This window comes from Pelodiscus sinensis, chromosome 3 (assembly GCF_052426305.1).
Source record: "Pelodiscus sinensis isolate ZL-2025 chromosome 3, ASM5242630v1, whole genome shotgun sequence".
Taxonomy (NCBI): domain Eukaryota; kingdom Metazoa; phylum Chordata; order Testudines; family Trionychidae; genus Pelodiscus; species Pelodiscus sinensis.
Window position 1 is genome coordinate 184,573,066 of NC_143054.1, and position 27,051 is coordinate 184,600,116.

The following is a 27,051-nucleotide window of genomic DNA, read 5'->3' on the forward strand; positions in this document are numbered from 1 at the left end:
TAATTTAAAGTGTACACTGTGCTGCCACAAAAAAATCTTTCTGTTTAGGAACCATTTTGTCTATGCATAGCATATATGTTTTTCTATTTATTACTAGGAACATTTTCACGGAAACAAATGTTCTAGCCCATCTGCTTCTGCTGGCCTCACTAAAATCACAATCCTCTGTTTATGACCTCATAAGTACTTCCACAGCAACCATTAGTGAGGCAACTAAGGATTATGGGTTTGGACGGTGAGCAAACAGCAGGACCTGCTCCAGGACTTGCTTGCTTCTCTAAAGGGCTGAGAACCCTCAACTGCCAAAGAGTTGTGGGAGGAAGTCAGGCCCCAGGTCATAAGAAGCAAAGAACTCTTTCTGAGGTAAAAATGAGGTTATAAAAATACAAAAATTGTTCCATTTATAAAAACTCTCTCAAATCAAAACAGTTTTCCCAGCATTTTCCATCAGATGTTAGTTGACTCATAGGGTACGTCTAGACTACACCTCTCTGTCGACAGAGAGATGTAGATTAGGCACCTCAAAATTGCTAATGAAGCAGGTATTTAAATATCCCATGCTTCATTAGCATAAACATGGCCACCACTTTTTTCAAAACAGAGCTTTCAAAAAAAAAAAGGTAGTCTAAATGCAGATCTGTCGAAAATAAAACCTTTTTCGACAGATCCTGTATTCCTCAAAAAATAAGGTTTACACGATCTGTTGAAAAAGGGTTTATTTTTGATAGATCCACGTCTAGATTGCTAGTTTTTTGAAAAAGCTCCATTTCGAAAAAAGCGGCAGCCATGTTTATGCTAATGAAGCATGGGATATTTAAATCCCTACTTTATTAGCAATTTTAATGTGCCTAATCTATATCTCTCTGTCGACAGAGAGGTGTAGTCTAGACGTACCCTCAAGTATTGCGTAAATATATTGCTAAATTTCTATTCCATGGTCATAAGGTGCAGTAGTTTAGAAGCACTCCTCCTTGAAACTTGTGCAAAATCATGTGAAATTCTCCTACAGTAAAGTTTTCAATCGGTGTCTGATGAGGCTTAGGCTCTTAAATCACTTTGGGAATTGGGGAAAGTGTTACTTTAGGTTTTTTGTTTGCTAACAAACTCAAACCTCAGATCAGATTCCTTGAAATGTTTTCTAGCATTCATGAATCATAGAAGCGGCTGCACTGCTTATCTGATGAACTCAGGACCACTGTAGCATTGGAGCCTGAAGATGAGGTTCAGAAGAGCTTCACTAGAACTGTGGCTTCATTTAGTGTAACAGAGGAAGACATAGGCCTTGTCTCCACTAAGTGGTGGGTCGATGCTGCAGCAATTGATTCATCGGACACTGACTTATGTCTCCTGCAGATGTGATAAATCTATCTCTGAGAGCACTCCTGTTAAAGGTGGTACTTCAATATAAGAAGAGTAGCCAGCATCGATCGGAAGGCAGCCCCCACCAACCCTACTACACACAAGACACCACAGTAAGTATGTCGACTTTAGTTATGCTATTTGCTTGGCTGAAGTAGATCGATAGTGCAGGTAAGTGTAGACACGGCCAAAGCCTACATTCTGTTAAAGCAAAGTCTGGTTACTCATCTTTCAGACAAACAGGATTCTGAGGGACTAAAATCACATTGCTCTGGGCCACTCAGTCAACCAGAATAATCCACAGCAACTATGTCTGATTTAGTCTCATATTAAAAAGTGTGTAGGGAAAAAAATCCGTTTTTTGTTTCATTTTAGAAAACCTTAACATCTTGCAGCCCAACATATATTTAAGTGCTATCAGTGCACCATGAAAGGTTGAGTACTAAAGCTGTACTTTTCATTTCCTGTATTGCTTTAAAGGACATAGTAAAAGACTAGAAGGGGCCACTGTGATCATCCAATCTGACCTCCTGGATAGCGCAGGGCAGAGAACTTCCCCAAAATATTTGCTTGGGCAGATCATTTGGATCTTGATTTAAAATTTGTCAGTGATGAATCCATCACAATCCTTGGAAATTGTTCCAGTGTTCATTTCTCTGACTGTGAAAAATGTATGCCTTATTTCCCATCTGAATTTGTCTAGCTTCAGGGTTTGACTCACACACCAGAGTTGTCATTATGTACCCCCCCCCCCCAAAAATTGTTTGCACAATATTCTGAAACTTCTTTACAACTTTTCTTCAAATTCATTTTTCAGGCTTTGATTCAGTGAAAGATTTAAGTACATGTGTCGTCCCAGTGTAGACTTTGCTAGCTTCGGGGCCACAGCTATCAATAGTGATAGGTGGACAGTACAGCGTAACTACCTACGTCTGTAATAAAGCGCTGTTTGATTGCACATTTTATTGCAGCTTTTAAGGCTTTTCAAACTTTGACTCATTTCTGATCGTTGGACCCTAGCTCATATTTATGCCATTCATTGTGCAAATCACACTCCACCTTTGATTTATATCTCTTACATTCATTTTCCACCTCTCCCTCTTGCCTTTCCTCCAATATTGTATATTTTCTCATTGGGAGCCGTTCTGGTGGAATTTTTGACCATGTCACATCCATGCCTCTGATCCCATCCAATCCCATCTGAGCTTTTAAAAACTAGCCACAAACCACACTTGCTTGCTAACCACTTTTTAGTGTCTTTTATTGCTCTGCCCATTTTTGTTCTTTATTTGCTGTAGCTCAGTTTTCATACTATCTGATTCATTTGGCATATAGCCCCTCATTAGAGACATAAGTACCATATAAGTACCATATAAACCAATGAATAAAGGAAGTGAACCAATAATAATATAAAAGAAGTAAAGTTTACATTTCACCTTGTTTTTCTAAGCATCAGAACATGAAGTCTCTGTGGACTGTCATACATTCCATAAAGCATTATAAAACCTCTAATTACTTACTTGGTAAAATTAAACTCCAGCCTAAGGGGGTGGCCTCACAGGACTTTATGGCATGGTTGTCTTTTGTTTGCCCATCTTTTACTCTTAAACAGTGTATTGTAAATCAATTTCTATTATAATTCACATAAAACAATACTTTTGTTCAATAAAATTTATGCTATGGAGATATCAAATGGCAATACACTTGTCAGGTTAATTATTGGTGTGAGCCCTGTAGGATATGTGTGTATCATAAATTACTCTCTGTGATGATATAGCTGTTGTTGTTAGCAGTAAACTTTATATTTTTGCTAGGATGAGAAGCCTGTAAGCCTTAAAGTGATCCCTGAACCTTATTTAATGGCACAAAACACAACGGGAAAAAGGGGGTTGAACTTTAATGCCTGCAGTGGGGAAAGTAATAATGTTCCACATCTCTTCTGTAAGTGACTTGCGCTATGTGATGAATGCAGAACCTTCACTAGCAAGGTTTTCCTGATATTATACTCTTGTAGCAAATAAGGTTAGAACCTTTAAAATATAGCATTTAGTAACGTGCTGGAAATAGCTTCTTCTCGATTCTTTTAAAGGTCACTGCGTTTGCTTTTCAGTCGTAATTTCAGTTCAGACCTCCACAGAGTGGAACTGAGAACATGCCAACCAATGTACTATCAGTTTCCCAAGTCTGAAATAAAATGTCATGGGATGATCATCTGTACTGGGTATGTGTTTTGTGTGGTTTGTGTGTGTGTACATGTACTAAGAAATCTACATTAATCTGTTATTTTAGAGAAAAAATTAAATATTTCATCAATGGGGAAAAAAATCAAGAAAATAATCACTTAAATTATTTAATGTCTCATCTGAACTTCACTCATCAGTTCATCTTGCCAGTCATATGTGTCTTGCTTCTACCACCCAGAGCCCACATCCTAGATAATCACAGCACATCCTTGTTTACTGATTAGATGTTCACATATTTTGGTTACTATTAGAGGGCTGGCATATCTATAAGAACAGCAAAGATCTTGGTGGGGATAGGAATGTACTGGTGAGTGTAAGAGAGATTTGGTGTTAGATTGCAAACGGTAGCAGCAAGTCATCTTTTTTTTTTGTTGTGTTCAGAAAACATGACTGGAAGGGCTAAGTTTGTAATAACTATTCTAGGTTTGGTCCTTTTTTTATGAACTCTGTGTGTGTGTCTGTGTGTGTGTGTGTCTGTGTGATATGAAAGGTTGGGATTCAGGCTCCATGTTGCTTGTTCAGTCTGGTAGTGGAGATATGTGGATGTATGGCAGAAAAGTGGTGTTTAATCTGGGAGGGTTTTGAGGCAGGAGAAACAAAGGGTGGGTCATAATTAGGACACTGAATTAGGATTCGTTCTAATCGTGGCTTTGCCACAGGCTCACTGTGTGTACTGGTGTAAATCACCCTTTGTTCCACCACTCCTCTCCTTTAGCAAGGAGATAATAATCCTTCCTTGTCGCTGTTCTGTCTGCTTAGATTGTAAACTCTGCAGAGCAGGGATTGTCCCTCATTTCACATTGATGGTATTGCACAAGGTGCGACTTGGAGCAAAAACACGGTATCATTTTAAGAAGACATGTTTAGTGTGTTTATATGGGCCAGGTTAGTAGTGGGCTGGTGCCTGCATCAGCATGAAAGACAGAAAATTTCAGTTGAGGAGGCCTCTGGGTGCTACTGTAATACAAATAAATAAACAAAAACAGCAACCAGAGAGGAGCATAACTGGACACAAGGACAGAGAGACTGTGTGTGGGCACCACATCTAGCCATACATCAAGTACCAACACACCTAGCTTTGAAAGTCCAGCCTTTCCCCTCTCCCCCAAAAAAAGTTTGTGGGGAAGGAGAAGAGAGGTCAGGCATGGACTGAGCAGCAGAATGTGTGGGGAAAATGTTGTAATTGATCTCACACTTAAAAAAGGAGGGCAAGCACATAAAATCACATGAATAACTGAGCTATTTTTAAGGCTTTGTCTCATCCAGGTGCTGATGTTGCTCTCTTAGGTCCTGACTGAGCAAGCAGGTGCTATGCTGAATTGAGGCTGGGCATTTAATGTTTTTTTTCCCTGGGGACTTAATTTTTAAAGGTCCTCACAGGCGTATAAAACCAATCCTTTTTTTTATATTCAGCAGGAAAGTCAGATGGGATTCCTGCAGAGATTTATTCTCTGTTTACGTTTATGAGCAATGATGATCTGTATATGGGAAGTGGAAAGGTCAGCTATCTTCATTTATATCAGATAGGCATTTCTCTTTGGCTAATCAAGATTTACAAACACCTTTCCAGTGATTTACCCACAATAATGTCACTTGTGGGTTTTTTTACTCCCCAGAGTAAAGGTGACTTGTTATTTTTCCAAGGTGGGGAGTAAGGATGGAGATTGCCAGTCACTAGTCGTTCAAGTCTTTCTGAAAGTAGAACTGAGCCAAAGAGTCCAACTTCTAACTGTTCAAAAATTACATGGAATTTCACCACATATTCTCCACTGACTACAGTAATTCCCTTCAGGTAAATCTTACATTCCTCTGAAAATGAAGAGGTAAGAGTCTCATTTCAGCTCCTTTCCTCAGATATCCTCTACAATGGAAAAGCAGCTGCTTTTCAAAGCCATGTTCAAATATTTGAACCAGCATGGCTGCAAGTGTATTTCTGACACAGGTTAGATATCAAATATGAATGGAGCCAAATCTGTGTCAGGATCTCTAACCTGTTTGACTCCAGAGCCTTGACAAACTATCATGGTTTATCATCTGCAGTGACAGAACAAACCTGGTAAGAATGTGGTTCAGCCACAGCCAAACTCCATACCTTGTTTTGAGTTGGTTTTCAAATATGGCATTCAAGATGAGGTTGCAGTTTCACTTGTATTCACTGGAGCAAGCCCAGAAATCCATAGAGACATTTATATTTACTGTTCCTCATTGTCTGCTCTTTCCCTATACACTTTCCTGGGTGTCTTTTTTCAGATAGCTTTGTAAAGTGTGGTGTTTACAAAGAATGGATCTATCAGTCTCAGATTGATTACTTCTCTGCGTACACAAGTCTGGCCACATAACTAATTTCACATACTGGAATTAGTTCTGTGTTGTCTGAAACTACAATGGATATGCTTTCTGCTTACAAGGACCATTGAAAAATTGACCCTGTACCTCTACATAAGCTGGATTCTTTCCCTCTCCACCCATAAAGGACTTGTAAATAGGCCAATCTTACCATTACTTCAAAGGTGATTGTAAGGCTGTCATGGGTCTCTCCCCACCTGGGAGACCATGGCACCTTGTAATGATCCTTCTGGAAGCAACTTGGTCGGGGGGGAAGATTAACTATATGTCTGTTGGCTCTATCTGAGGCCAGGCCAGACTGCAGGGAGCCTATAAGCCCCAGACCTGTAGGCAGGGCCAGCTGGTCACCCATTATTCCTTCTCTTCCCTCCCCCCCTTACACACAGACTCAGGGCAACAATTAGATTATCTGCCCCAGAGCCTGCAATCCAGGCTGGGCATCCAACAGTTAATGGTCCTAGCTGGCAATCAGTTAAAACCACAATTAGTCATCTGAAGAAGTGAGTTGCACCTGTAAAAGCTCATGATACCATCTACATGTTTTGTTAGTCTTTAAGGTGCTACTAGTCTGTCTGTTGTTGTTTAAGTTTTTCCTATTACAGACTGACTTGGCTTCCCCTCTGAAGCTTTTGCACAATTAGTCTATCTGCCCAGGACCGTCAATCAGGGTGGGGCAATCAACAGTTAATGGCCCTGGATGGCAATTAAGGCTCCAATTAGTCGATCTGCTCAATCAAGGTTGGGCAGAGCAATGCAGCAGTTTTGCGAGGAGGGAAATCAGCTCTTAAGCAAGAACAATAGTCCAATTCTCCTGGCACCCTAACTTCTATGGGTGCCAGGCCAATACAAGCCAACCTCCAGGGCTGGGATGGCCAGGATAGGGGGATGCTTCAGTGACTCTTCTCAGAGGCATCTAGCCTGGAGCAACTACATCCACTCGGCATCCCTAACACAATGTGATTCAATCTGGCTTCCCTTCTCAGCACTGAGGGGATACAGAATATATCATTCCATTAATGCTTGTCCATGTTTTCTACTCTGCATATTAAGGCAACTAAGTGGATCAATTATTTTCAGTTGGGAATGCCATGGCTTATTATGTTTCTGCTCTCCCAGAGTATTTTCAGTCTCCAAAGGTAACACTCCAGAAAGATAAATTAAGAGGCAAGGAACATATACTTAACTAACCACTTTCTCTGCTCAGCATGGGCTCTGAATTCAAGAGCTAAAGTTCAAACATAAAAGCGAAAGTAGGGTTGAAAAAGCAAACAGCCAATTGAGTTCCCAATGAAAAGTAAGGTATTGTGTTAACTTCTAACAAAACAAAATAAAGAGCTAAAGAAAGTGATTATATGGACCTGAACAGTCAGCTGACTATATAGAACTGCAATTATTTCTAAGACTTGCCCCCCCTTCCTCGGACATTGCTTAGGGAATCATTAGGACAAAACTAAGAAGATTGTTATCAGGTGTGGAATTATTGATTGTGCTGTTCTCTGGCATCCTGCAAACCAGCTGACCATGTCATTGAAGTGTTTTAATGTAACACATCAATGAACATAAAACATTAAAAAAACTAACAGTCATCAGCATGTGTAGTTGATGTCATAATTAAATCACAAAATATATCCCATCCCAAGTTTTAAAATGCACAAAGGTATCATCTACCTTATTTAAAAATATATAGTTTATCTTGCTAAGAGGACAGTTTTCATAGCTAACTGCTTAGCAGAGGGGTGAGCAGAGAAGAGATTACATTATGAATATTTTAATTTGCTTTGGGTTTTTTCCCCAGTATTTTTAGTGAATGTCAAGCTTATGAAAGAAGTGAACAGTAACATTTGTTATATCCAAGAGCCAGTGTGACCTGAGATAGGGAAACTTTTTCCTGACTCTCCCAATACACATTTGCCCTCCAGCCATTGTAACTGGGACTTCTTTTTGACAGTTGATAGGATGCTTTTTTGATCTGACCCCATGAGTAGGCCAACGCATGCAAATGCATTGTAATGTTCAGTGCAATGTGATTAATCATGCAAATGCCCTAAAGGAGGTGGGAGGTCTATTCTCCAATGTTGTCTATTCACCCATAACTGCCACTAACATTAGCAGGCTGTGCTCAAGGCTTCGGTCTCTACTCCCTGGGGACTCAAAGTGGTCTCTTCCACTCCTGACAATGTGATGGGCCAGGTTCATAATTCAGTCAAAAGGGTAAAGATAAAGCTCGAAATCTGAAACGATTGGTAAGTGAAAGGGATCCTTGAATCAGTGCAGTAGTGGTGCTCATTTACCTTCCATTGTTTCTCACATTGGAGAACACAATGGCATTCTTTTTTGTGTATGCACTGATTTGAATTAGCACATAAAAAATGCCAGTTAAAGTCATGACAGATCTTTTCTGAAATAATTGAGCATCCTGGGCAGTGCATCAGATACAATCTTTCTAAGATGCATCCATAACAGGTGATATGGGACTATATTTTAGATCAGTGGTGTATTTCGTAGTGGACAGAGAACTCAGATTTGCATACCCTAGAGTCTCTAGATCAGCCCTCACGTGCCCTCAGAACAATCATATGGACTGAAAGATCCTCCTTCATTACAATGGTATGTTGTGGTTACAGGCAGTTTAACTTACATCTTTACTCTTGAGGATTTCTTGAGCTCCTCATCTTGTCCTTGAGGAGCTCATACCCTCTGTATCAGCTTGATGGTGAATGGATGCACTTGACGCTTCCAATGGCTGTTGCTAGAGTGGTTAAATCATTGATCCTGTTTCTAATTCATTATGTGGGCCATCAGAAGTTGTATGGAAGAAGAATTAGTTGAAATCTTGCCAGTCTGCATCAAAATTCTGTGTTCAGTGCAATATTAGGGGACACGTACTTCATTGGAGGTGCTACACTTCAAGCGAAACATTAACTGAGGCCGCATCTGCCTGTCTGCTGTAGCCTCATTGTCCATGTGAAATTTTAAAGAGACCATAGTACTTTCTGAAAAGCAGGTGGTTAGTATTTATTTTTTAGGGCTGGCTGCAGAATTTCAAAATGAAACCTGTTTCTCTTGGAACATGAGGTTTCATTGAAATTTTTCCACAGGACAAGGTGGATTTCAGTGGCAGTTTCCATTGGGAAAAAGCTAAACACAATGGTTTATTTCATTTTTTTGACCCAAAATGAAATGTTTATTTTTGGATCAGCTTGATATCAATCTCTTGATACATCTAGACTACATGGCTCCGTCGACGGAGTCATGTAGATTAGGTTTGTAGACATAGGAAAATGAAGCAGCAATTTAAATAATCGCCGCTTCATGTAAATTAAAATGGCTGCCTCACTGTGCCGATCAGCTGTTTGTCGGCTCAGCGCGGTAGTCTGGATGCTCTGCGGTCGACATCAAAAGCCTTTGTCGACCGCCCTGGTAAACCTCATCCCATGAGGCATAACGGGGCGGTCAACAAAGGCTTTTGATGTCGACCGTGGAGCGTCCAGACTAGCGAGCTGAGCCAACAAACAGCTGATCGGCACAGCGCGGCAGCCATTTTAATTTAAATGAAGCAGTGATTATTTAAATGGCTGCTTCATTTTCCTGTGTCTACAAACCTAATCTACATGTCTCCATCGACGGAGCTATGTAGTCTAGACATACCCTCTGAGTTTACTGGAGCTTTTGCAGTGTGCCAGAGATTCATAGACTGTAAAACCAGGTCATCTAGCCTGACCTCAGAGGAGATGTGGTTGTGGGCCCCTTACTCTCTAATTTTCCCCTATTGCCCTTGCTTCCCAGGCAGACAATAACTCGCCTGAGACACCATGACTTTCTGCAGCACTTTTCCACTGCATCCGGGACTCGCACGAACAATTTTCTGAATACTTTCTTCTGAATTTTTTTGACATATTGACTTTATGTTCTGACTAAGGATGAAAACAAATACAAAAATATCAGCATTTCTCAAGGGAAATAATTTATATTTCTTATATTGAAGTTACTTTCAGAGAACCATTATGCCAGGCTCAGTACAAACACAGGAATACATAGATATTGCTAGAGCAAGATCACAAAACTGAAAGACAAAAACGAGAGGAACGGTGATAAAATGAGATACAAAACATAATGACCAGCTCTGGACTGCTTGTATAGTAAGATGCTATTCAATGTCAGGCTAACAGATTCATAACAAAGAGAGCAGGGTGAAGAGCTGCAAACATCACATCAGCTATATATCCCTTTTCTTCCTACAAATGTATTCATTTTCTTATGTTTATTTGTCTTTGGCTATGTCTAGATTATGTAGAATTTTCGAAAGAGGATGTGCAAATTCTGTGGGAATTTGCATATCTTCTTCCGATCTCACTCTCGAAAGAGGCTTTTCCTTAAAAACCTGTGTAGGGGACTTACAGGGAGTGTGTGGAAGCACTCAAAGGGTATGTCTACACTACCCTCCTAATTCGAACTAGGAGGGTAATGTAGGCATACCGCACTTGCAAATGAAGCCTGGGATTTGAATTTCCCGGGCTTCATTTGCATGAAGCCGGCCGGCACCATTTTTAAATGCCAGCAGTTCGAACCCCGTGCCGCGCGGCTACACGCGGCACGGAATAGCTAGTTCGGATTAGGCTTCCTAATCCGAACTAGCTGTACTCCTCATTCCTCGAGGAGTACAGCTAGTTCGGATTAGGAAGCCTAATCTGAACTAGCTACTCCGTGCCGCGTGTAGCCGCGCGGCACGGGGTTCGAACTGCCGTCATTTAAAAATGGCGCCGGCCAGCTTCATGCAAATGAAGCCCGGGAAATTCAAATCCCAGGCTTCATTTGCAAGTGCGGTATGCCTACATTACCCTCCTAGTTCGAATTAGGAGGGTAGTGTAGACATACCCTTTGAGTGCTTCCACACACTCCCTGTAAGTCCCCTACACAGTTCCTGGCACTTTCTGCATAACTTTGGGTGGAATGGCTTATCTCAAGTCAGATTGCATACTACAAGCTGCTTGGCTCATCTCTGACTGCTTTGACAACAAACCAAGACACAACAACAGTGTTGAGTTTATTTATACAATTTGGCAATTGAACAGTGATTGGGGAAACGCTTTTGAATTAGAATTTTAAAAATCAAAGAGGAAACATTCCAGGAAAAATATATAAAGGGCTTTGGGGGTGCATTGGGGCATATTTTCAGCCACACAAAGGCCTAACTTGTCTGGTTATAAGTAAAATTTGTCCCTACACAAATCCAAGCTGCAACTAATCTAGTTTGCATCTGTTATTGAACTGGGCGCAATGAAATGCAGTGCTTGCAAAAAGGAAGACCCACATTTGAAAAATTATCCCGATATACATCTCCATTTTAGGTGTAACCATAATGTATCTATGAATGATTTACCTTCAGATACCTTCCAGTCATGCAGAAAGTGTCTCACTGTATATAAGAATGGGAGGTACTATGCTAAAGAGCAATTATATTAAAGAGTGACTCCAAACTGACTCACAAGATAGATATTTTGACCCAGTACTTCTCCAGACCACAAGAACAGTTCCCACAGTTGTTGTTTTGTTTTCTGTCAAAGAGAAGGAGCAAATTATCATCCATTAAATGCTTTAGAAAAATATAATTGCTATTAATCACCTCCTTGCAGATAGCACTGGATTAATTAACTCTGCCTGTTTCATTTGCTCAGTCACACCTAATGTAGATGAGCACTTCCTGAAAGGTAAGCTATTGCTGTTGAGAAAATTAAAAACATTTGGAGAAAACTGAACTTCATTTGTTTGAGTCTGCTGCCTGAACTTCTTCTAAACAACAGAAGACAGCAGCTTGTCAAGTTACAGCATCAAATTCTTCTTTCATATATACCAGTGCAAATCTGGAATAACTCTTTACCTTGGACTTGACTTGGTGAAAATGAGGACAAAATCTGATGCACAGATTTTGGATTTTTGTTTAGTGAGCAAGTATCTAGCTATGTTCTCAACACAAACGAAACTTGGGCTGGTTCCCACATTCTTAAGGGGTTGTTGATGTGTCAGCAACTTAATTCTCCATGACAACCTCCCCAGAGAAATGAGAAAAGTCAATAACATGAAGTTCACATCACCTTATACAGCTGATGGGAAACAGAACACAATAAGGAAGATAAGACACCATAAACCATGATAAGGGATGTACCCATTACACAGGAGAATTATAATGAATCATTAAAATGACAAATTACAATGAGTTGTTAAATGCTGGCCTAATTTTAAATAATATACCAATGTAAACGGGGTTATATTCTAAGAGCTATGAAAACCCCCCCACTTATCCAAACAAGTTTGCATCCCTCCATCTAGTTTCTTTAGCATCTACTTGCAACACATTTCTAGGATACTGACCTCTATATTCTCACATACAGTGATTGGAAGCCTGATCCATAGCCTATTGAAGTCAATGGATAGACTTTCATTGATGTCAGTGGGCTTTTCTGCCCACTGTGACACAAAACAGTGCATCAGTTAGGCAGGGTTGGTACTTTTGTTTCCAGTTGTACAATTTTCCCAAGTGTGTAAAATAATCTCATTATTCATTCACTATGGAGGTTGCCTATTGCATTTTATTTTACTTGTTTTCAATATCAGAGTTATCAGATGTTGCAGTGACGGGTGACCATGTCAGAATTTGGAAAGTTAAATTTTTTGCTTAAAGGGTAGCTGAAGACACTGTGTAAGGGACGTGGTCTTGGATCTATTTCACCCAAGCTTTGTGCAGCGGGGCTGTGATCTCAGCTCTTTAATGAGAAAATCAGTGGGGTTTTTGTTTTTCAAAATCAAATAAAAAAATGGGATGGTTTGTTCTGGGCTCTTTTTTATCTGAACCTTCTAATTTCAGGGATTCTGGATAGAAAGTTTTGGTAATTTTCTTATTTTGTGGTTAATCAGAGATAATAGTTAAGGGCTTTATTTAGCTGGAGCTAAATCAACATCACTCATATAGATATTTAACTACCATTGTGTCACTTGAAATTGTAGCTTTTGCTATATTTTCATCGATTTATAGATTCCATGGCAAGAAGAGATCATCTAGTCTGACCTGTACAACATAGGTCATAAAACTTCCCCCAAATAATTCCTATAGCACGTTTTTAGAAACATATTCAATCTTGATTTTAAAATTGACAGTCACAGAGAATCCACCACAACCATTGGTACATTGTTCTAATGGTTAATTACCTTCACTATTAAAATGCTTATTTCCAATCTGAATTTGTGTAGCTTCCGCTGTCAGCCATTGGATCATGTTCTGCTTTTCTCTGATAGATTGAAGAGAATATTTGTTCCACATATAATACTTATGACTGTAATCAAGTCACTCTTTTGTCTTCTCTTTGTGAAACTAAATACATTCAATCTCTTTGAATCTATCACCAGGTTATTCCTGTGTATTATCTAATCTACCAAATATTGCTGCCTATGGATTTATTATGTAGTTGTGGCAAGAGAATAGATTCTTCTGGTTTAATTTAATAGGTACTGATTAGGCCTTTCTAGTTCTTCTGTTCCGTTGTTTACATCTAGGTGTGACATTCTGAGTTAGATCTGAAATGGGAGTCAAAAGGCTGTTGACCAGTTTGTAGGCATTATTTTTAAATGTCCTGCTTTAATGCAATTGGTGATATTATTCACCGTCCGTGGTATAGATCCACATAAGTTCATGTCTTTATGTTGTTCTCACCAATTTATTATTCATCTGCCATGGTTATTTATAGACAGAAAGGTTTTCTTCCTTCACATCCATGGTGCTTATACATAATAGTAACTTGGGCATCTGTCACAGCAGACATGTTTGGTGGTAATGGCTGTTGTTCCATCACCAGTGATCCAATCATCTCCCTCAATGACCTCATTATGAACCAGCTGACTTGAAGCTAATATACAGCATTCTGTTGGTGGCATCTTTTTTTTTCAGAGTATTCCTTCACTTACAGTCCTTTGAATCAATTAACAGAGATGGCTGCTGCAGTAAACATCATGTCTCTGTCAAATAAACTTCTCTTATTTACCAGTAATTTTTGGCCATGAGCTTCATCAAAGGGAGCTTGTTAAGATTACATGGTCAGATGGTACTATTTGACTCATTTGCCACTTGAATCTGATCCCTATGCATTGTGCAAAGGGGTCTTTCAGATGCTTCACTCCTTTCTTGTGCAAGCACTATCTTTTTCATTAACTTTGACTTGTTCAATCACATGCTACTAGCTCTTGGTCCAGTCTTAATTCCCACTGAAGTCAATGGAAAGATGACTGGAGACTTCAGCCAGAGTTGCTGGTTCAAACCCTCCTAGCCCTTCCTTTCTGTCTATTTGGTTAAGGGTACATCTAGATTGTGTTGTTCTTTTGGGATACTGGAAGTATCCCGAGATAGCAACGCTGCATCTTTAAAAGTGCCAGCTATTTCCCCAAACAGCAGGTGCACTATTCTGGCATCACATTCATTCCATGAGGGTTAAGGTATTGGTTGGAATAGTGCCTTATTTTGAAATTTGGTGCTGAAAGACAGTGCCAAATTTCAAAATAAGCTCTTTCAATTTAGACTCGAAATAAGCTATGCAATTTGGGTAGTACAAATTGTGTAGCTTATTCCGATAGAAGGGTGCTGTCTACACACCCTGACTTTCCCCAAGTTCTTGCAGAGCTACTCAATGCTGTCTTTCATGCATTAGTTTTTAGTACTGTCTAGTCAAGCTACTCACTTGGGCTGTGTCTTGGCTGCATCCCTTTTCCGTAAAAGGGATGCAAATTAGACACATCGCAATTGCAAATGAAGCGGGGATTTAAATCCCCCTGGCTTCATTTGCATAAACATGGCTACCGCTTTTTTCCGGCTCGGAGCTTTGCCGGAAAAAAACACCAGTCTAGACGTGGATCTTTCGGAAAATAAAGCCTTTTCCGAAAGATCCCTTATAAGCCTTTTCCGAAAGATCCGCGTCTAGACTGGTGCTTTTTTCTGGCAAAGCTCCGAGCTGGAAAAAAGCGGCAGCCATGTTTATGCAAATGAAGCGGGGGAGATTTAAATCCCCGCTTCATTTGCAAGTGCGATGTGTCTAATTTGCATCCCTTTTACGGAAAAGGGATGCAGTCTAGACACAGCCTTGGTGATGTTAGGAGCTTGAATAACTGTGTTGATCTTTTGCCAGATGCTGAGGGAAATCACAAATACGTTGAAGTAAATGGAGTTGTACCAGAGGTGAATTTACCCCCGGTCTTTCTCTCTTTCTTAATTGCTTTCATGTTATATAGGTTCTGTTTTGGAGTTTTAGCCATAAACATTCACCTGAGGATCACTTTGACTGATTGATTGTTTAATGCAATGAGAGAGAGAGAGAAGCAAAAGTGTAGAAAGTATTCACCAGTTTGCTAGAAAATTGACTTAGTTTTGATGATCATTGCACATATTTCTGAGTTAAATGATGCCTTTTTTGCTTCAAAGAGGTCCATTTCTACTGAAAATAGTCCATTGTCAAATGAAAAAAACCCAAATTTTCTTAGACATGACAATTTTTAACTTTAGGAGAGCATTTACTTTCAGAGTGCTTTTAATATTGCTATAGTTTCACAAAGTCATTTAATTTGTGCATCTCTAATGTCAGATGCAGGTGCAAATATTTTCTGGGTATATACTTTCCTGATTGAAATCTGGGCTTTGTATAAAATTGAGAAGATTAGATGTGTCAATAGCCATCTTTAAAAACATCTTAGTTGATCACAATTATTGCTTTCTAAATCAAGCCTGGGATTAACCACGGCCAGGTTGCACACTTTCAAACACGGATGCTCTTGTCTACACGAGTGCCATGTCATCTTTGCCAATGCATGAATTAAACTGTAATAGTTTACACATTTTCTAACACTATTCATTTTCCCGTTTGAGAAAAAAACCTTGGCTGATTAGGAATTGGCTGCATTTAACACCTATTAAAACGAAGTGGATTGGTGTTTGACATTGGCATGCTACACTCAGCATTCTTTGGCTTGATTTCTAATAGTTTGGGTCCTTGGGCTGCTAGTCCTGTGGAGAATTTTGCCCAAGTTCTGGATGCCTGTTCTCCATCAGCAGTTTTCATACCATAAAACATGCACGTATAGAAAGGTTTGTGGTTGTGTATGATGTCCCATAGCTAAGGTGAGTCTCCACTCCCTAACACATTGCTGTTGTGAAGAATGGCCTGCTCTCCCTTTCCTCCTCCCTTGCAGCATAAGGTAAAAGTTATAGGCTACAGCCATTACTAGAGCCCTGCATATCCATGGATATCTGTGGATACCATGCAGGGCTCTCCCCTCCCCTGCCAGGCAGGAAGGGAGAGTGGGGTGCCAGCACACCTCCCTCCACTGACAGCAGGGAAAGTATGAAAGAAGCTGTATCCTGAATCTCCCTGCAGGAGTAGCTGAGTGCCCGCACTACTGGGCTCTGACCAGCAAAGCCCCTGGCATACTGTTCAGCAGCCTCCACAGTGTGGAAATCAAACAGGTAGCTCTAGATTCCTCCCTCCCCCCACCCTCTTTCTGTATTTAGGAATAGAAACAGCAGTGCTCAAAAGAGACTAATAATACACTAGAAAATGTGACAACTCCTTAACTTATACACACACTCTCCCCGCTGCTGCCTGCCTCTTCCCTGCACAGCTCTGCCCCCTCCTTGCTCATCTGTGCTCCCTCCCTTCCCCAGATTTCTTGTGTGGATACAAGTAAAAGCTGGATTGTGGCTCAGAAGGGGAGTTGAGCCTGGCAGATGTGGATCGGAGGCGGATCTACATTTTTGTATCCATGCAGGGCTCTTGCCATTGCCTTGTGAACATTTAGACCTTGATTCACGAAAGTCCTGCAGCAGATGCTTAACTTTAATTGACTCTCAATAGGAATGAGTGCTCACGGGCTTAAAGTTAATCATGTGCTGAAGTGCTTTGCTAAATCAGGATAAAATTAAAATTCAGCATGTGCTTAAGTGTCTTGTTGTGTTGGGGCCTTAGCGCTTACACCTTTGCTCAGAGAAAGAGAGAAAGATGAATGATTTGTCAGCTTAGTCTAATGCTGTTACTCTGTATCAAGCATCACTGGAAAATGGTTCAGCAAAGCGAGGCCTGGCAACGAACATGATAAGGGGGCTGATTTGTAACATGAGCACAGCAGAGAGACAAGCACCAAGCGCCACACATGCCTGCATCTTCCACTGGACAATCTACTAAAATACCAGGACCTGGTGAGAGGTCGAAGACCTGTATAAATGTGTAGCAAGTCTAATGAGTGGTGGGGCTTTGTGCTTTTGTGGCGCCTAATTCCCACCTAGGCAATTTTCTCCTGTCTGATGGAGAGCAGTCGAGAATTGTTGCATGATTTAGGGCTGGTCGAGAGTGCGGGGGACAGATGCAGGAGAGTAGTAGTTCTGGCTCTAATACTGCACAGCCTGTTTTATAAGATTAATGACTGTGGATTGCTCTCATTTTTTCTCTCTCTCAGCAACTGTGAGCAATTGCCTCCCAAATCAGTTTGCTGCTGGCTAGCCAGCAAATAGATAATCAGATCTCTGTGTGTTAAATATGCACAGCTGTATGTCTGATATGGCCAATCCATCTGCAGGAGACACCACGTGCCAGCTGCTTTGCTCTGGGTAAATGAGGAGCGTATCCATTAGAGAGAAAGGAACACTCTTCTTTTCCATCACTTTGCTCTTGCTCTCGCCTCCTTCAGGGTCTTTCATTTTCTCTTCCTCTACATCTCTCCACCAGTTTCCATGAAACTTGACTTATATTTGGAATCACAGGATTTTTTTTTCTTTTCAAAGCAAGCTTGATTTCCAGGTGGGTTTTCCCCAAGCTCTTGCAAAGCTCATTCTCACCTCCCCATGGCAGTGATTCAGAGGAGCTGGATAGTCATAAGGCCTTCCCACGCCTTTCTTTTATTGGCTGATACTTTCCCCCACTCGCAGTCTGAACAGCAATAGAGAGGTAGCCGTGTTAGTCTAGTCTAGCTAAACCAAAAACAGGACTATGTAGCACTTTAAAGACTAACAAGATGGTTTATTAGATGATGAGCTTTTATGGGCCATACCCACTTCCTCAGATCAAATTGTGGAAGAAAATTGGCATGACCATATATACCAAAGGGATACAATCAAAAAAAGTGAATACATATAAAAAAGACAAATCAAATTTCAGAACAGAGGGAGGATGAAGGGGGGAGGTTAATGTCTGTGAGCTAATGATATTAGAAGTGATAATTGGGGAAGCTATCTTTGTAATGGGTAAGGTAATTAGCATCTTTGTTGAGACCCAGGCGTATCAAATTTAAGCATGAATGACAGTTCAGAGGCTTTTCTTTCAAGTCTGGTGTTAAAATGTCTTTGAAGCAGGATGCAGGTAGTCAAGTCGTTGAGACAATGCCCTTTCTGGTTGAAATGGCAGGAAACTGTTTTTTCTTTGTGATACTGTCTCCTATCTGTTTTGTGTGCATTGATTCTTTGGCGAAGTGTCTGCGACGTTTGTCCAATGTACATAGCAGACGGACACTGTCGGCACATGATAGCATAAATTATATTTCTGGATGAGCAGGAATCTGTGTTCTTGATCTTATAACTGAATTGGTTAGGTCCAATAATGGTGTCAGCAGAGTAAATATGTGGACAAAGCTGGCAACGGGGTTTGTTGCAAGGGAAAGTTCCAGGGTTGATATTAGTGTGGTGTGTCCTGTGGTTGTTGGTAAGAATCATCTTGAGGTTAGGTGGTTGTCTATAGGAGACTATGGGTCTGTCTCCCAGAGCCTCTGGAGTGTAGTATCCTGTTCCAGTATAGGTTGTAGTTTATTGATAATGTGTTGGACAGGTTTAAATTGGGGGCTATAGGTGATGACAAGTGGTGTTCTATTGTTGGTTTTTTTGAGTCTGTCTTGAAGTAGATGGTTTCTGGGTATTTGCCTGGCTCTTTCAATTTGTTTTTTTATTTCTCCTGATGGGTAATTGAGGTTTATAAATGCTTGGTAGAGATCCTGAAGTTTCTGGTCTCTGTCAGTGGGATTAGAGCAGATGCGGTTGTATCGAAGGGCTTGGCTACAGATGATGGATCTATAAGGAACAGCCTTATTCCCGACCCACCTATTTTGAGCATCTCTTGCCTGCAAGATGGGAGAGTCGAAAACCTGTGTGTTCTGAACATGCTATCTTTGCTCCTCCCTTAATTAGTCACCAGGGGTGGATCTGGGAGTAGTCTGATGGTGAAGAGTTGTGTGGGAGCCAAAGGGAGCCTCTTTGTCTATGCTTTGGCACCAGGGCTGTTAGTTGCTCAGTGGTTTTGAAAATCAGGCTACAATGAATGAAGCCCATAAGTTTAGATATAGGAGCCTAACCACAAGCTCCTGCTCTTGGCCTCTGTATGAATGAGAGGACTGCATTCTTTTCTAACCCTTAGTGGGGGACCCACTGAGTTCACTAAACACACTATAAACAAATCAACTGATTGAATCTTTGGTGGGAGGGTATAGGGAATGAAATACACATTTATTTTTCTGGAGGAGCTTATTGCTTGGTATCACCCTTACCTTATGCTTTTATTTCCAGTCTCTCAAACACAGAATGTCATCTCTGTTCTATTGACAGATCTCGGAATCCTTTAAACCCTGATTTTATGATGTAAACTTTCCAGCCCCTATAATCCCATCAGTGCTGTAACAGAAGGACTTTCTTACCGGGTGTAACTGTGCAAACATTACGATTATGGCACAAAGTCCAGCTTGGTTAGATTCTGTCACATAAATATACGTGAAACTCAATCAAATACAGCTTGTGTTCTGTGGGAAAACCCTGTTTAGAAGCAGTTGCACGAGATGCATGAGAACCCCTTTGCTTTGTGGATTAGTGTGTACAGATAGCCAGTTCCTCTAAAAGGTAATTAATGTATGAATGTATAACTGTAATTAAACTATCCAAGCAAAAGCTGCTTTTGCACTTTTATATGCCTGGACTTTTGTGAGAGAACTTCACTATTTTCCAAGTGAAGGGACCCCACCCCCTCTCCCAAGAATCAATGAGTAAATCCTTCCAGAGTAGAATGTTACAGACAGTGACACAGTATCTGTCTGGAAAAGAAGGAAATGATAATGCTTTGGAACATGACATTCTGGCAAAAGTATCACACAAGTCAACAGGCTTCAGTTTATTGCTATATGAATTCAGGAATTAATCTACTCCTCCCACCTCCCCTCTTGCAGTCACTCCAATGCTTTTCATTGTTAGCAATGTCTAAAACCACAACTGGTACTGAACAGCTTAACACAATAAGCTGAAAAGAATATAAATAATTGCCAAGGAAAGTAAATTAAGTTTATCACAATCTTCTAGAGAATTGTGTTAGCTGTGACTTGCGTATAGGAAACTGCCAAAGAAGCACAAAACCAAACAATTGTGCCTCTACCACATCCTTCTGGAATCTACAATAATTGGGAGAGATATAGATATAGATATTGATAAATGCTGGCAAGAACATATGACAGTTTGGAATCCATCTTCTTTGTCCTTTTGAACAATGTATCTGTACCATTTTTATATGGGTGTGACTCTACTAACTTGAGTGGAGTTACTCCTGATTTGCACCAATGTAAATGAGACTGGAATCCAGCCTATAAATGTATATACAGGCAGTCCCCGGGTTACATGGATCCGACTTACATCGGATCCTTACTTACAAACGGGGTGAGGCAACCCCGCACTAGCTGCTTCCCCCCAGCAGACTAGGGAGACGCGAAGCTAGCGCCCCTCCCCAGCAGACCAGGGAGACACAGAGCGGCTTTTCTCAGCAGACACCTCAGCTTGAGAATAAAGGAGTGAGGGAAGTGAGGTGTGGGAGAATAAAACTTAGCTCTGGAGAAATGTTTGGCTAGAGTTTCCCCTACAATATGTACCAGTTCCGACTTACATACAAATTCAACTTAAGAACAAACCTACAGTCCCTATCTTGTACGTAACCCGGGGACTGCCTGTATAGCAAGGAGTCTGAACCAAAACACATTATCCAAACACCTGAGAACTTTGGTTGAGTTCAACTCAGAATCCAGACTGTGTCTCTGTAATAAACAGAATCAAAAGCCTGGATGTAAACACATTTGAAGACATTTAGGGATAAGATTATAAAGGTATTTTAGGCATTTAATGGTGCTGATAAGCGGTGCTCTCCGTGACTTCACACTGTCAGGAATTTTGAAAATTGCACTAGGCACCTAACACCTCTAGGCACATCAATACTATTATTATTACTGTGGTGCTTAAATCATAGGCCCAGATGTCACTGTGCTAGGTGCTGTACAAACACAGAACACCTTTACAACTCTGGTCCTTTTCCTGCAGAGTAGAATTCTGCATGATGGGCCCACCCCTAGTTTAAGGAGGGATGGTAGCACCCATATATATATATTCCAGCTATTAGTGAATGTTGATTATCTCAATTGTGTGCATGTCATTTTATGGTTTATTTGCACTTCAGTGGCCAAGATTGTGCCCCTAAATCAGGTAACTGCAAGCAAATGTGTCTACATGTGCATCTAACTATTCCTTTAGAAATACAATTATGTGCACACAATTGTGGCAAGTGAATGTACAAAGGAAGGGCTTTATTCAAAGGCCAGTGAAGCCACAAGGAGTGCTTCCAATGCTTTCAGTGAATAGCAGGTCAAGCCCTAAGTGTGCATTTGTACATTCATGTAACAGGATGACTTATGCTTGGGCTGCAGAGCCTGAGGCCAACACTGATTACAGAATGAGCCCTACCTGATTGGAATCAGTTACTCATGGAGAGCTGGTAAGGGGGAAGCTCTGGAGGTTAGTGAGATTGCAGTGAGTGAGAGGGGCTCCTGCAGGAAAGACCTAAGACCAGGAGAATTGCTCCAGCTAGGAAATGCTGGGAGCAGCCCATTAGGCAGGAAAGAATCTGGCCCTACCAGGGCAGTCTGAACTGTACCCAGCTGCAGACTGAAGTGAAGACTTTTGTGTTTAGCTTTGAACTTTAAGCTACTAAATCAGCCTCTTGAGAGGGCTGGAAATTGTAGAATATCTTTCAAAGTAAGACCCCCGGGCAATATGGTGTGAAAAGTTTGAAAGGAGCCAGAAACCACACGAAACTGGTCTAGGCTGACGTAAAACTTTGAAATTGAGCTAATATGCATTCAAAGGTTTGCTCAGTGTGCAAGATAAACTTTCTAGGGTGGAATTTTCAAAAGCACTAGTCTCATTATCTTCCAAATCTCAATGTGCTTCAGTGGGATTTCTGCCCTTAGCTCCTTCTTGCACTTCTTAAAATCCCTGTTTTAAACAAACCTTGGGTTCCTCACAGAGATAAAGGCTTCCTTCTATCCAGATTTCAGTTCAGAACTTGAAAACCTCTGCTTTTGGCAGGCTTTCAAATCTGGTGGTTTCTCCTGAGCCAACCTCTAGTTGCAACCATGGCCAGACTCTCCTCTCAGGCTATGTCTATACTGGCAGCTTCTTGCGCAAGAACTATTTTGCGCAAGAGTTCTTGTGTAAAAGGTCTTCCGCATGGTTGCGTCCACACTGCCATGTGCTTTTGCGCAAGAGCGTCCATGTATGGACGGTCTCTTGCGCAAGAAAGATCTGATAGCCATTTTAGCCATAGGGGTTTCTTGTGCAAGAAATTCATGTTGTCTGTCTACACTACCTTCTTGTGGAAGAGCTCTTGCTCAAGAGGGCTTATTCCTCGTGGGGAGAGGAATAACTCCTCTGGAAGAAGCCCTGTTTTCCAATGCTGTACTGTAAATTTACTTGCGCAAGAATGCGCATGCAGTGTAGATGCTACGCAAGTTTTTGTGCAAGAACAGGTGTTCTTGCGCAAAAAGTCTATAGTGTAGACGTATCCCCTGTGTAAATCTAAAGTAATATCTTCTGAGTAAATGAACTTACTCTGGTGTAACTACAAATCTAAATTGTGCCTTAGAAGCTTAAGCGCTGGTAAACCATGAAGGAATCTAAACCCAGATACCGACATGCCAAATTCCATAGGTGGTGTTCTTGATGTATATTCTCAGTCCACCTGATATTCTCACAGGAAGTCCATGCTCACTTCTTGTCCAGTTTAAGAGGCTCAAGAAGTTTGGTCAGTTCATATAAACTTTATATAAGCATGAAAGCACTGGGATGGGTGGCCATTTTTGTGAAGTTTTCACATTGCTGGTAATTACAATGTTAGTCTGACGTGAAGCAGTATGTAGAAAAAGATGCATGCCCAAAGAGATGCTTCTTCAGCCTCTTTCCTACATGTTTATGCAAATCTCACATACCTACTAAGATGTTTCCTCCTCTATGTTCCCCCTCAGGATCATAGACATGCAAACTATTTAAACTGAAATGACCAGTGTTAATCGTGGCATGGTGACTTTCATGGGAGAGGGCTGTGCTTTCCGGTGTTCTTTAATGAAAAATGACATATGGCATACAAGGTAGAACGGTGATTTTTCCCATTTCCTGTTCTTACATTCTCTCCTTGCACAGCATTCCTCCAGAATGAAACAAATGGCAAAATACTAATGTTGACAGAAGAGGTCTGCAACGGTGTAATGTTCTTGTATGACATTCTCTGAAAATTCCGCTGATTGATAAACTCAGGTCTTAATTATAAAGGGCCAAACCTGAGATCCTTTGGACTCCCTTCAGTTGTGTGAGTTGTCATACCACTGAAACAGTACTGAAACATGCCACTGAAACAATTGTGAGTTCCAGTCTCACACTGTACTTTTGCTAGGCTGTCTGAAATAAAGACAGAGTCAGGAGTAGGATAATCTAGATAGGGTGGGTAAATAGGGGAGCTGTAGATGCACCAAGACACACATCCATATCGGTGTGATGCTAACCCCCCATTAACATTTTCCATGGTCTTTGGTTGCCCATTCAATATCTTCTCACACATATACCCAGCCTGGACTACCCTTTTTTCCATAGTTCCAGTCACAGAGCACCTGTGTAGGGCCCATACCTCAGCGTTTTGGAAGTGAAAAACCAGAACAGAAGTGGAACATTTGTAACCCTTGCTCTTCCCCTCTAGCACACAGAATATCGATAGGTGGGATAACAATGATATCGGTAATGATCCATGCAAGCTCAAAATGGCTCACACAGTCACATGTGGACAACCAATTCTTTTAAATACTAGCCAATTAGCCTCATAAGATGGGATTTTCAGGTCTCTCCTCCACGTCAGTCTTCTCTCCTGAGCCTCCGGTCTCTCGCTCCGTCTCTCACTCTCTCTCTCTCCTTCTCCTACTGCCTCCCCCCCCCTCTCTCTCAGCTCTCCTCCACCTCCTGCCTCTCTCTCTGTCTTTCTCTTTCTCTTCTCCTCCCCCGCTTGTCTCTCACTCGGGGGACCACGGAGCCCAAACGGTTGCTTGCGCCACTTGATCCCACGCAGTGGCCTGGCTGAGCAGCGCAGAAGTCAGCTGAGTGCCACGGCGGGAGGCGAAGGCGGGTGGGGTGGTGATGTTCACAGCCAGGGGGAGGGGCCTGGAGCTCCTGTCATGCCGCACGTCACTGCCCCACCCGCCCTTTGTCTCCCGCTGTGGCGCTTGGCTGACTTCTGCACCGCTCAGCTGGGCTGCCGCGGGGGAGCAAGCGGCGCAAGCTGCCATTTGGGTCCTGCACTCCTCATGAAGCATGGGCTGCCTAGAGGGAACAGCCAGCATTTCAGCAACAGCGCCCCCCCAGAGGGAACAGCCAGTATTTCAGGCAACAGCGCCCCCCCAGAGGGAACAGCAGGCATTTCAGCATTACAGACTCTCAGATACTGGGCTACTATATATATATGATATATATTTTAAATGCACACAGAGTACGAGCACAAGGCTGAATAATCTGCATCTTTTCTCAGACTCCCATCATCTCAATGCTTTTTAAATGGGGAACTCAAATGTGCACTGTGGCATATTTTAACTATGGGAAAACAAACAAACAAAAAAAGGAAGAAAGAAAATGCAATTCAATGGAACTACGATTTAGGCTGACATCACTTTCCATATAATTGCAGTGCCAACTGATACTCAATAAACAGACCAACATTGTTAAAGTGATTTATGGCCTGAATAGCTGAATGTAAAATATTATCAATAGATGTGTCATCATTGATCTTTTCTGGGTCTAGCAGCTGAAAGATAGGCATGGGAGATGATCTCCAACAAACAATCCCTGACTGGAATCCAAAGGAAACAAGGTGCAGGGACAGACAGCTGACAAATTTAGTATGGGGCCATTAAAACACGTTATGAATTTGCCAGGATGGTATATATTTGTGCAAGAGGTGAGCTCATATCTGCCATAAATTTGTCTGCTGTGACACTGTGCGCTCAAGTCTGGCATGAATAATGCCTAGCTATTTACAGGCTTTGTTTGGCAAAAGATCTATCTGTCACTCCAGGGTTATGTACAAAGAAATTTGTCTATCAGTTACAAGGACATGACTTTGCCACTAAAAGATAACAAAAGCGGAAGTCAGCCAGTGGCCGCCCAGTGAAAGATGCATCTTCTCTAGAGTACCTCTAGACTGGAATGAATCAGATGGACAGCAATAGTTGCTCCTGGCAGAATGCCTGGCATGGGCTGCAATAGAACATTTATCCACGCTGATTAGATTAGAAATTATTAATAGGGGTCTATGGAGTAGAGCAAAGGGTCATTTAGAGTTTAATTCTGTTCTCAGATAACTTCATTTCAGCTGATGGGATTGTTATTGTAGGGGTTTTATATGTTTATAGGAAACAATATACTCAATAATGAAGTCATGCATCCTTCTGCAAGGTTAGGAGAGCTATTGTGTAGCTGGATTGAAGTCTTCACAATTGTGTTAATTAAGTAATAGTGATTTGACTTTGTCTCCTCATAAAATACATTTTAAAAGTGTCTAAAAGCTCCTGAGAATGTGTCCTCTCAATATAAATATATAGTACAACAAGCAAGAAATGAAAGCTGTCTTGGACTGAGTAAACTGGATAGCTGACATGAAGCTTTTACTTAAGAAAGACAGTGCCTTGGCGCTTCCTGTTCCATTAATATAAATGCCTTATTGGTTGAGTATTAAATGTGGCAGGCCTTTTTTTCCTTGTACTCAGTTTTGATGACCGTGGAAGGCAAAATTATAGAATTTTCTATTTATAGTCTAAAACTTATAGTTCTTTGGTTATCTCTGGCAAATACTGTAGGAAGTCAGCATGCAGGGCAATTAGATCCAAGGCCCATATTGTTAAACTTGAGCAGCTAAGAGTTAGAGACTGAAATCCATATTTAGGATACTGACTAGAAGTGGTCTGATTTTTAGAGCTGCTGAGTAAAGTAAGGCAGGAAATGATTTTGCTCCATGCAAACAATTAGACAAAAATGAAAAATGTTCACTTTCATCAACATTTTTCTTTGAAAATTTTCATTTTTTGTCCACTGTAAGCTGAAAACATTTCAATTTAAAACCAGGATTTTTTTTTTATTGTTATTGGTTGCCAAAACCAGAAAAAAAAATGGATTTGGGGCCAAATTTGCTCTAAAAATTTCTGTGGCCTCCAAATAAAATTGTATATGAGAAAAATGTTTAGGTGGAAAACTTTTGACCAGCTTTAGTGCTGAGCAATTTCAGTTCTTCTTGTTGCCATTGCTTAAACAGTGAAATTTGTAGGAGGTCGGAACCTCTAAAAATTAGGCCTCTTCTAATTAGATGCCCCATTAGGTGTCTGACTGTAGGTACCCAGGCTTGAAAAATTTCCCCAGAATTTTGTTCCCCCTGTGGGGCTGTTTCATTGATTTTTGCATAATGAATCACACTATTGCAAGTATTGAAGTTGCAGCTGTGCTGCTATTTCTACTATAAACCCTTAATTTGAAAGGGCTGGTTCTCAGTCCCTCACAACCTCCTAAAAGTTGAAATATCTGTTTTCCCATAGCAGGGAGTGAGACCTTAGCTGGTGTAAATCAGCATATTTCTACTAACATCAGTGGACTTACATTAACACTTACCAGCTGAGACTCTGGCCCTGATTCTCTCAGGGCACATCTACACAGCAGCGTAATTTTGAAATAACGAGTGTTATTTCAAAATAACAAAGTGAGCAT

At 41.1% G+C, this 27,051-nt stretch overlaps 1 long non-coding RNA gene across 1 annotated transcript in view; it reads left to right on the top strand.

The window, feature by feature from the left end:
- The first annotated feature begins 230 nt into the window (after positions 1-230).
- LOC112544281 (uncharacterized) overlaps positions 231-27,051 on the top strand; it is a 58,235-nt gene continuing 31,414 nt past the window's right edge. The window contains exons 1-2 of the long non-coding RNA XR_003087607.3: positions 231-363; positions 1,354-1,472. This is a non-coding gene — a long non-coding RNA (uncharacterized LOC112544281). The remainder of the gene's footprint in view (positions 364-1,353; positions 1,473-27,051) is intronic.